Source organism: Hyperolius riggenbachi, chromosome 11 (genome assembly GCF_040937935.1).
Source record: "Hyperolius riggenbachi isolate aHypRig1 chromosome 11, aHypRig1.pri, whole genome shotgun sequence".
NCBI lineage: Eukaryota > Metazoa > Chordata > Amphibia > Anura > Hyperoliidae > Hyperolius > Hyperolius riggenbachi.
Genome location: NC_090656.1, coordinates 221,064,567 through 221,074,865, shown reverse-complemented (window position 1 = coordinate 221,074,865; position 10,299 = coordinate 221,064,567). Strand labels below are relative to the sequence as shown.

The 10,299-nt window shown below is 43.2% G+C and overlaps 1 protein-coding gene across 7 annotated transcripts in view; it reads right to left on the bottom strand.

Moving 5' to 3' along the window:
- Positions 1-7,763: 7,763 nt before the first annotated feature.
- LOC137537658 (CD276 antigen-like) overlaps positions 7,764-10,299 on the bottom strand; it is a 401,520-nt gene continuing 398,984 nt past the window's right edge. For all 7 annotated transcript variants that reach the window (XM_068259572.1, XM_068259571.1, XM_068259573.1 and 4 more), the window contains one exon: positions 7,764-8,001. The gene's annotated coding sequence lies outside the window, so the exon portion shown is untranslated. The remainder of the gene's footprint in view (positions 8,002-10,299) is intronic.

The following is a 10,299-nucleotide window of genomic DNA, read 5'->3' as shown; positions in this document are numbered from 1 at the left end:
TGGTATGGTGGTGAGCATAGCTGTCTTCCATGTGGTTGGCCTGGGTTTGATCCCTGGACATGTCATGAATGTGAGTATGGTTTTGAAATACTACAGATCTCTGGAGAGAGAGAGAGAGAGAGAGAGAGAGAGAGAGAGAGAGAGAGAGAGAGAGAGAGAGAGAGAGAGAGAAGGAGGAGGAGGAGGAGGAGGAGGAGGAGGAGGAGGAGGAGGAGGAGGAGGAGGAGGAGGAGGAGGTTGGTTATTCATTTTAGGCATCTAGAGGGATAGAAACCTTTGCAAACTTTAAAATACTAAATTTCGTAATCGTAATTACGAAAATTTGCGTAATTTGCGAAAATTACGAAATTCCGATTACTGCTAAAATCGTAATTGTAGTAATTTCGCGAAATTTCGGAAATTCGTAATTAGGTCATTACGCTCATCCCTAGTTGATAGCAACTCCCCTGTGCAGACATGGTCTGCACAGGGGAGCAGTCAGTATTAGATACATTTTGTATCCAACACTGACGCCAAAACTGACGGAGGATTTTACAGCTGAGAGGAACAGCTGTGTGAGGAATCAAATTGCTCCTAGTACTTGCCCTAATCAGAGCCGGATTAAGGACAAATGGGGCCCTAAGCAAAGTAGCCGATTTGGGCCCCCTCCTTCAACCCATTCTGCCCCCCCCCCTACCAAACGCTAGCAAGTTACTTGGGATTTAGAAGTATAGTGATATAAACACATTGTCATTGGGCAGCATGGTGATTAGCGCTCTCACCTTGCAGCACTGGGGCCCCGGTTTGAATCCCAGCGCATGGCTCTTTCTGCAAAAAATGTTATGTACTCCCCGTGTCTGTGTGGGTTTCCTCCGGGCACTTTGGTTTCCTCCCACATCCCAAAATCATAGATAAGTTAATTGGCTTCCCCCTAAATTGGCCCTAGACTACAATACATACACTAACATGTTACTTACATAGACGTATGACTATGGTAGGGAGTAGATTGTGAGCTCCTCTGAGGGACAGTTACTAACAAGACTATATATACTCTGTGCAGCGCTGCGGAAGGTTTTGATGCTATATAAATAATAAATTGTCATGCTGGAAGTATCCTGCAGAGTGGCCATAGCATACACACATATTGCCAGTAAACATTTTACCTCCCACGAAAATGTGCACACCGTAATCAGGCTGTCAGCCTCAAACAGTTGACACAATGAAAAACACAGGCAAGACCCCCTGGTTCCCCCCCTTCCCATGAAGGATTCACCTGAGGAAAGTCCCTGTCAGTAGAGGCTTCACTATCGTGCTGCCTGTACACAGCGGAGGGTGAGGGGAAAAAAATCACACTGCCCGGCTGCCTTTCACTTTAATCAAAGAGATGCCCCACATTCCAGCAAAGCACACAGCATAACACCTAAGGATGTTATACAGTCAGCATTCCACGGATGGTAGACATCCCTGTTTCACACCCCTTCTCGGTATATGTGTGAGGGAAGAAGAGGGGGAATGATTACATACGCAATCGGGCTCCTGGGCAAAGCATCCTCTATTGCAGACAGTGTCAGGCACATTCCTCCTGCTTCCTGGTCTCCTCTCCTCATGCCGCTGTGCATTTTAAAACAGACGCCCGCTCAAAAACTGAATCCCTCTGCCATGCTGAACTCAGCAATAGTCCCGTCTTCATGCTTGCTAATGGAACTGGGACAATTTTATGTAGCGGAAGTACACATTCCCGACACAAAGGATGAGAACCGAAACACGGTATTCTAATGAATTAGCGTAATGATGCGCCTGCATACTGATGGGGTCCCTTAGCCGCACCAGACATGTAACAGATACAGGATTGCATGCTGATGGGGCCCTTTAGCCCCTGAATAGGGCCCTAATCAACTGCTTGATGTGCCTGGTGGATAATCCGGCCCTGGCCCTAATGTGTGCTACAACATACAGCATTTAAAAATAAATGCATACATCGATAGTATTACTTTAAGTACAATCGCTTTCCCATAATAATACAATAATAAACCACAAGTGTCCTTTGAGCTCTAGAAGGAGCAAGTTTAGTAGTATCACCCAGTATGCAGTATAGTGGTTCATTAGGCACATGGATTTTTGTTACTTTTGTTATATAATCACATATTGTTTTCCAGGTAGGGGACAGGTTTTGGCAGAGCCAGAACATCTGATCTATATCCGCATTTACTTCTCCACATTTCCAGCACAGTACGGGATTAGAGGGATTGAATTTAGAAAGTTTTGAAGGGGTTAAATAGGCCCTATGCAATATTTTAAATTGTATTAATCGATCTCGCGTTGCTATTAGATATGTAAATGGTTTTATCCATATATCCTCCCATTCTTCATCGTCAAGGGTTGGTATTAGGGTCATCCATGATTGCTTAAATGTGGTGAGATGTGGTTCTGTTAACAATATAATATTTTGATAAAGTGACGAGAGGGCTTTATTTAGGTTTTCTTGTAATAATACATTTTCAAGTCAGAGGTGTTAATTCTAACTGGGCTATTACCAAATTGGGCATCAAACGCATGCCTTAATTGTAGGAATCTAAAAAAAATGTGTATTTGGGAGGGAAAAATTCTCTTTTAGGGAGTCAAATTGTTCAAGTTTCCCGGCCTGTACAATATGATTGAGGTGTGAAACCCCTTTAGATATCCACACTACCGGGTCTGGAATGGAGTAAAAATGGGAAAGTTTTGGATTATTGCAGAGTGGAGTATGCGGAGAGAATTTATTGTCTGGAGGGTGACTCCATTTGTGCACTAGGTCCCAGGCTTTAATAACTATCCTCATGTTATTTGTTAGTGGGCATGGAGCTGTGACTCCTCTATATAACATTTGTTTAAGGGCCTCAAAAGAACCTAACTTAGCTGCATCTAATACAACTGCCGCGTTAGTGGGGTCTTGTGTTAGCCATCAGTTAGCTGTTACCAGTTGACTCGTCAAATAATATTTAAAGAAATCAGGGAAGGCGAGCCCTCCCTCCGTCCATGGCCGTTGTAGCTTTTTAAGGCGGATCTTAGGATATTTATTGTGCCAAACAAAACTTATAAGGATGGATGTCAGTTGTTTAAAGATTCCCCATGCGAGCCACACCGGGCAGTTTCTAAATATATAGAGATACCTGGGTAGGAGCTTCATTTTTATCAAGTTTATTCTGCCAATAAGAGAGAGAGGTAGATTGCCATCCCACAAGTTTATGCTTGGTATGTTGTAGAAGTTGGACTATGTTATCATTTATAAAGTCTTTAGGGTTATTAGAAATCAGAATGCCTAAGTATTTTGTTTTGGATACTATTTGCATTGGGACATTAGATATAGTACTTGGGTTCAGCGGGAGTATTTTTGATTTAGATTGATTTACTTCTAAGCCTGTGAAGGGGGCAAAAGTTTTAAAAATTTCCATTGCGCCTTAGAGATAGAGGTTTCTGGTTTAGCCAAATATATTACTAAATAATCAGCATACAGGGATACCCTTTCCTCCAGTCCCCCGATGCAAAAGCCCTGTAAATCTGGGCTTTGTCTTAATGCAGTTGCAATTGGTTCCATGGCCATAGCGAAGAGAGCCGGAGAGAGAGGGCATCCATGCCTGGTTCCCCTCAGCAGCTTGAACTTATTGGAAAGCTGCATACCAATTTTAATTTGTGAAGTGGGGGACTTGTATCTAGTTTGTATCCAAGATATGAGTTTAGTGCCATATCCAAGTTTTGCAAGGGTAGCCCATAGGTACGGCCATTCCACCGAGTCAAACGCTCGTTGTATATCAACAAACCCTAATGCTCTAGGGGTGCTAGAGTTAGCAGACGATTGTTTATGAGTGAATATCCTTCTAAGGTTTATATCAGTGGTCTTGTGTGGCATAAAGCCAGTTTGATCTGGGTTTATGACTTCTGTGATATATTTATTTATTCTAGTGGTTATTATTTTAGTAAGGATTTTTAAGTCATTATTTAGTAAGGATATTGGCCTGTATGACTGGCATTCTAAGGGGTCCTTATCAGGTTTTAGAATTACATCTGCGCCTATGCAAAACAATCTTGCAAACATAGACTTTGTTTTATTAAAATAACTGTGATAAAATACAAAATATAAATATAAAATGCAACAGTAGTCTGTGTTCAATGCAACAATTTCCTTTCACAGTATCACCACTCGTACTGTCTCAAACTCTCAAAATCTCCTGTAACCTCTCAACAGCAAGACTGGACAACTGCCTATGAGAAAACTGCTCAATGTACTATACAGGCTCCTCTTTGTAGCTACATTAATAGATTGCTTTCATGCCTTCGCCAAGATAAAGATTCTCTTCCAGCAAACTTGCAACTTAAAAGCACAGTCCGACTGCCAATATTGCACACTCTTTCACTGGCCAGTACAGTCCAATCCGTCAACTGGTTATGCCCTGATGCAGGTAGGCGGTACCTACCGAAACGCGTAGGCTATTGGCTGACACGTGGTGACGTCACCTCCGGACTTCCTCTCGCTCTAACTAGGAAGTACCGGCATGTTACTATCCTACTCTTGAGAAACGAGCGGCAATTAAGAACTAAGGTCACCGGCCGGGACCCGAGCTGCTTTCGGAACATCAAAGCCTGAAGGCTACAAGAGTGGGAATATCCGTTTCACCTTCCGGGATACGTGAGTGTGTCGGCAGAACGTGCTGCAATATATTAAGAACAATCAGTGAACTGTATATGGCTATGTGGCCACGAAGCTTTTTTAATTGAAACTGCAGGATGAAATACATATGTTTGACCAGTCACGGCATGAGAGCATAACCAGTTGACGGATTGGACTGTACTGGCCAGTCGGACTGTGCTTTTAAGTTGCAAGTTTGTTGGAAGAGAATCTTTATCTTGGCGAAGGCATGAAAGCAATCTATTAATGTAGCTACAAAGAGGAGCCTGTATAGTACATTGAGCAGTTTTCTCATAGGCAGTTGTCCAGTCTTGCTGTTGAGAGGTTACAGGAGTGTAGTTTGAGACAGTACGAGTGGTGATACTGTGAAAGGAAATTGTTGCATTGAACACAGACTACTGTTGCATTTTATATTTATATTTTGTATTTTATCACAGTTATTTTAATAAAACAAAGTCTATGTTTGCAAGATTGTTTTGCATAGGCGCAGGAGTTATTTTGATGCTGTTCTGAAAGTGTAAGGTAGTGGTTTTTCCTTATTAACTCCATGCTGCCAATCGATACTGCATAAATAAGCGCCACAACAATACTTTTTATAGGTTTTAGAATTAGTACGACATGGGCCTGATAAAATGAAGTGGGAAGGGTTCGATAATATATTTGATAACGTAAAATCATACAAACAAAATAATATGACAAACTATAACGTTGCAAGCTTCTAAAACAATAACATACTTAAAAACTTTAATGTTCTAATGTTGTTAACAATATTTATTGGGCGCCCTTTTTTGCTGCTGTTTTCGCCGTATTAATGATAATTGCATTAGTCTATGGCGGCACCCTTTTTGGCCACTAGCTGCTGGCGCCCTTTTTTCTCTGCTACCGTTTACAGTATATAGCACCATTATCTTCTGCAGCACTTTACAGAGTACATTGCCATGTCATGACTGTCCTCAGAGGAGCTCAGTCTAATACCATAGACATAGTCAAATGTCCTACTGTATTATTATTATGTATTGAGATAGAATTGACAGTAGTGTCAGTATAGCACTTTGCAGAGTCTACAGTCATGTCACTGACCTCAGAGAAGCGCTCAGTCAGAAATGGCAAGTGGGTCCAGATAAAGCACAGGAGCCATGACACCATAGGGGATGGGGGCAGGGGGTTGTAAACAGATGGCCTAGGTCAGTGAAAAGTACAAATCCAGCCCTGAGAACAGACCAGGGTCAATCACACAGGCAGGCAGTAGAAGATAATAATAATAATAATCTGAACATTTGTATAGCGCTTTTCTCCTGTTGGACTCAAAGCGCTCGCTGTACCTGGTCCAGTGCAAAGCTCGGTTCCCTCTTCTGTTCCCTGCAGCTATGAACTGTGCTGCATACTGGTAGGCTGGACAGTGTACTGAATAAGGCTGTTACCTTAGATGTGGGATTTGAGCCTTTGACCAGAGTTCAAACTAAGGCTCAAGCCAGTATGTAAAACAGAAAGGAGTATTTGGGCAAGGCTCTCTAATGATCCTGGTTGCTAGTTTATAAACTGTGCCCCCCTCCCGCCCCCGATAAGAGCCAGTGTGGCCTACTAGCAAAACTGCCCCACTTTAAAGTGTACCTGAGAGGCTTCCTCCAGCCCCCTCCAATGGTAGGTGATTGAACTTGACTCTGAAAGCTCTATCCTCTACGGGAGAGCCAGTGCCGGTGCATCTCCTCCAAGCAGGCACACCACCCCTGCTCCACACAGTGATACAGAGTATAGTATAGTAGAAGGAGGCACTCCACAGGCAGGAACTTGCGTTCAGTTTTATTGCATGTCGATACACACTACATGTTTCGGGCTGATGAAGGGCGGAGCCCGAAACATGTAGTGTGTATCGACATGCAATAAAACTGAACGCAAGTTCTTGCCTGTGGAGTCGACTTCCTCCAGCCCCCTCCAGGCTGATTTGTCACTCGCTGTCCTCCTCCACCTTCTGTAACCTCCTCATTCCCTTCTGTTGCAGAAAAGCAGTGTTCAAATATATACCTGCTCCAGCATTGCATTGTGTCCCCTTCCTAGCAGCTGCACGATCTATGCTTGCATACCACTGGCTCTCAATGCCTGTCACGTGATCAGGAGCCATGGATATGCAGCATAGAGCATGCAGCTTCCGGGAAGAACAGAGGGGACCTGACCAGGAGCGTAACTAGAAATCACTAGGCCCCTCTGCAAAACTTTGGATGCCCCCTCCCCTCACTTTCAGCACAGGTAAACTGAGCACCAATGTTATTCAGTTGGCTAGTGCACACTTGAATGTGTTTTCTTCATGCAGATAAAAACAGTCAGCAGACAAACGAAGTAACGCTGTTCATGTGCAAACCTTTGTGCGCAGCAGCTCGCGTGATAACTGCTGTGATAGCAGTTATCACACTTTAGTGAATCAAGCCCCTGGTGTGCAGAAAATGCATACAGAAAAACAACAGACAAGTGTGTTCCCAGCCTCAGCTTATTACACTCACTCTGTTCATCTCTGATGGAGCAGAACTGGCTCTGCAAACTTCTCCAGCATCACTACAGTACAGAGAACTTGGGGAGGGGTAGAGAGGCTGGTGGCTGGGCGTTAAACACAAAAGCCTGCTGCACACTGAATAGGGACTGTCTACAAATCTTTGTCTGCAAAACTTTGTATGAAACCTTATCAGTGGCTGAGCAGATGCAGTCATTGGAATGATTGTGCAGAGAGCAGAAAGTTTTTCTCTCCATGTCCTTAGTTGTCAGTCTCTCAGGACAGGGAAAAGAAACTTCTCCCTCCACGAGGCCCCCCTCTGGCTTCTGGGCCCCCCTGTGGCTGCATCCCTTGCAGGGTCTTTTGTTACGCCCCTGGGCCCGACGCAGCACTTGTGTGGGTAAATATTACACTGTTTACTTGTCCACTGCACTTACTTTCCAAGTTGAGTAGAGGTGATGGTGGAAGAAGGAGGGATTATGTCTAGCCACACGCAGGGAAGAGGCAGGAGGCTGTATGACAATGTTGCTGAGGGGCCCAGGAGGTTGCTGTTTGCCGTGATGAGAATATATCTACAGTAAAAACAAAACTGCAGCTAGCAAATTCATCAAATAGAACATTTATATTTGTGTATCCCTTTTTATATATAAAACACACAAGACGTAAAAGCTGTTTTCCTAGAGTGATAACACATGAAATTATTTTTCTTGAAACAAAACAAAGTTCTTTCCTAATTCCTAGGTCAGAGTTGCGCAGCAGTCAGGTGAAGTCTCTGGGTTTTTCCATTGAGTTCAGACCAGACAGGTCAAATCTATAAAGAGATCCATTAAACTAAGACTTGATGCTTCTTCACGGACCGTCATCTGTGATCTGAAACCTTAATCAAGAAACATAAAAAAGGAAAAAGTTTGCGCTTGTGTGGATGAATGTGTTGCTGCTAGAGGTGGGGTCGGCTCAGACCCAATGATGAAGGAGAAAATGTGTATAGTACCTCAGCGCAAAAAGGGGTGTGGAACTTGCCCCGGGCTATGCAAGCCCACTCGAGATGTAAGCAGATGACAGTACAGTACCTTAATAGAGGTTACATCTAGCTGCCCAAATACTTGCTGTAATCCCGATCTCTGTATTTCAAGTAATCCCGATATCACAGCGGCGGGGGATAAGAGCTAGCTCGCTCTACCACTTCCTGTTTCCGGTCCGTCAAGCCCTACTGCCAGTAGGGTGCGTGCTGCACTGCAATGTAGTTCCGTGCGCCAATAAAATCACACCGGACAGCCTAAAAAAGAGATAGGCAACATATAGTGCAGAGAGTAGCGAAATGAGTGGCCACCGCTTAGGAATCACTTACTAGAAGCAGAGCTTGTTTATTGCACGTAATAAAACACGTAGACTCCTCTCCCGACTCGAGTTTCGGCTGTATGCCTTCCTCAGGACAGAGATCGGGATTACAGCAAGTATTTGGGCAGCTAGATGTAACCTCTATTAAGGTACTGTACTGTCATCTGCTTACATCTCGAGTGGGCTTGCATAGCCCGGGGCAAGTTCCACACCCCTTTTTGCGCTGAGGTACTATACACATTAATCAAGAAACAAGAATAGTTTTAGGGTATTTTACTGACGTCACCTGTATATATATATAAAGCCATGGTATATGTCATGTAAAAAAAAAAAAAGTAATTTAACACTGCTTGGAACTAAGCCAATCAAATGAACTTTCTTATGATTTTGATTGGCACAGTACCAGGGGCGTAACTAGAAATCCCTGGGCCCTCCTGCAAAAAAAAAACCTTGAGGAAAGGAAGGAAATGAGGGAATAATCAAGCAGGGATATGGAAGACACTGAGTTTAGCTATTACTACAGCAGGGCATCCAGCAGGAGTGAACAGTAGTTTCATGAAATACGAATTTGTCCCTATTTGTAAAGGGTGTGGTCTGTGGTGGCAGAAGTGGTTACAGTGATGTTTTATATGCCCTTGTACAGCGTATCCACTGCTCTAGAGTCATGTGACAATGTTATCTGTCTATTAAAGAACAAGTGACGCCCATGCAGTGTTGGTGTGAGAGGTGGGAAAGCTGAGGAAATCTACTTGCTGGCCAAGCAGTAGTAATTAGGCGTTGCTGCTCACAGTGAAGACTTGCTGCAGGTTTCTATGGGGGGTGATAACACATGGTTACTGCTGCTTGGCCAGCAGGTGGATTTCCTCAGTTTTTCCACCTCCCGGTCCCACACTGCACCCATGCTAACCTAGAAATAAAAAACACATATATACTTAGTTCCCAACTGTCTCTTTTGGAGGGACAGTCCCTCTTTGGGAGCCCTGTCCCCCGTCCCTGTTTCCTCCTCATTTGTCCTTCTTTCAGGACCTTGTCCCTCTTTCTATGTGTATGTGTGTATATATATATATATATATATATATATATTTCTCTACTACAAAATGTGTTTGAATGAGTCTAACATTTATTACCATCCTTTAAATTGATATATTACGAATTGTAAAATGTTAATATGAGGGAAAATGAAACAGGATAGAAAGGACCAGTGTGGTTTGAATAATAAAACAACATATTTTTCTTATGAAATCTTTATAGTATGCGTGACTAGGGTTGTGATGTGGGTGTGTCAGGGGTGTGGCTTAAGTGTCCCTCATCATCGTCTCAGAGTCTGGAGGTATGTATATAAGTAGATAAATACTAGTTCTACTTACATAACAGATGTATTGCACTGTCCACGTTATGAGACCTGTTCTAAAGGAAAAGCAGATAATCTTATTCTAGACCGTTTCCATCTTGGTTACCTTTGAATGAGGCTAATCCTGATATCATTTCCTACCTGTAACGATCGGTGTCAGCACACAGAGAATTCTGATTATTGGTGATCTGCAGTATCACCAATAATACAGATGCTATACCTGATTATGTGGTGATCTGCAGAATCACCAATAATACTAGTATAGCCTGACACTGGACTACAGAAGAGGAATAGTGTTTATTGTAACAGTAAAACGGATGAGAGGGTTCACTTGAGGAGCGGGTGACTCAGACTGTACTGCAGCCGGTGCTCACCTTATGAGTGGATGAGACAGACCGTGATACAGCTAATAGACATATAAATACTACAACAAAGAGAAGGAACACAATAATGCTGTACAGCTGACCACCTGTGGAGCAAGTGATT